Consider the following 1801-nt stretch of genomic DNA (forward strand, 5'->3'; position numbering starts at 1 on the left):
TGTACACATATTACTTTAGAGGTTGTAATACTCTACCACTTCTGATTTACGAACTTAAGCATAAAGTTCTATGTAGTAGAATGTTATAAATAGCAATATTATTGTTGTATAGCAATGGCAAGAAATAAAAGTTGATATTTGATACCTTGCTTTATTTTGCTTTGGCTAACTTATTAAATTTCACAAATTCTTTCAAATGGCATAGATAACTCAAAATTCATTATTTTTCAAACCCATTATCGCTAGGGATTAAACCCGTGACTAGTAAAAGCTTAAAAACTAGTGATTGATAATATGGAAGACAAATTAAGCTTGTAAAAAGCTAAGACTATAAATAAAGCTGATAAATTGATTCTTATAAAGTTTAGTCTGAATAGTTTGCCAATATACTATCTCTGTCTATTTAAAAGGCGGTTGTGAAGAGGCTAATTAATTTACATAGAATTTTTTTGAGGTAAGGAGGATGAGAGACATAAGATTTCTCAAGTTAACTGGGAAGTAGTCTAGACACGGAAGAAGCTTGGAGGGCTGGGGTAGGATGCAGTAATTTGAAATACAACTTTTTTGTTTAAGTGGTGGTGGTAATTTTCTCTAAGAAAGATTGCCTGCTTTGGAAAAAAGGTTGTTTGTTCTTACAATAATTTAAATCCTGACAAAATGTTGTCGACTCAGACACTTCTGACTAGAGGGGGTAATAGAAGGACATTTGTTAGTGTAACACCCTATCACACTAAGCTTCATTCTATAGCCATGAAGCAAAGGCGATAAAGCATCACGACACTTCTAAAGCTTCATACAATAGTATATAATCAAAAATATAACTAGAAGTCAGATGAAAGGAATAAAAGATCAAAAACGTATAAAATAGAGACACAAAGCGCGAAGCGTTCACACCTGATAACAAAGGCACATTGGCACGAATAAGAACAAAATATATAAAACCTTGCAAAAGCTCTGATGACATGTCATCATGTCATGTTTTTCTATGCTTTTTCATACAAAAATTTGATCATTCGTGCTTAAATATTGCATTCTTTTGTGCTTAATTGGTATATTTCCTTGATATTTTAATTTTATAAATTTTGTAGGAAATAAGTGGAAAAAGAAGCAAAATAGCATAAAATCAACTCAAAAGGAGAAAAGAAAAGTTTTGGGGCACACTTTGAAGTTAGAACACACTTTGATGTCTTAGGCAACGCTTTTAAAAGCGTGGCCCATGACCAAGTAGCACTCAAACAAGGCACCAGCGCCCAATTTGAAGAGAGCGCTAAGTTAAAATAGTTAACTTAACTTTTTCGGGTTTTTTTTTCTAGCCTTGTGACAACATGACCATGCCTCCTTCAAAGGGCCATAACTTGAGCTACAGATGTCCAATTGATGTGCTTTCAGTTGCGTTAGAAAGCCGACATTCAGAGCTTTCCAACGATATATAATGATCCATATTTGGCATACAATTGGAGCATAAGTGATAGGCATCTTTAAGGCCAAAAAATCAACCAAAAATGGGGCAGCCAAGGCTTGAAGAGGGGGTCACCAAGGAAAGCAATGCACAGCACTCAAAATGGCTTCACCAGGGCTCGAAGTGAAGACCAACTCAAGGCATGTAGCGCTCAGTTCACTGTGGCTGCGTTTGGTTAGTGTGTGTGTCTGGGCAAGACATAGACACGGTGGAACGTGTCTCGTGTTTGGTTAGTGAGACACAAAGATTGGAGAGACACGTTCACCCATAAGCATACACAATATACATGTTTTCAGTGTCTCAGGAAAATGGTGAGACACGGAACAAAAGCCATGGACTCAG

Source organism: Arachis duranensis, chromosome 1, assembly GCF_000817695.3.
Source record: "Arachis duranensis cultivar V14167 chromosome 1, aradu.V14167.gnm2.J7QH, whole genome shotgun sequence".
NCBI lineage: Eukaryota > Viridiplantae > Streptophyta > Magnoliopsida > Fabales > Fabaceae > Arachis > Arachis duranensis.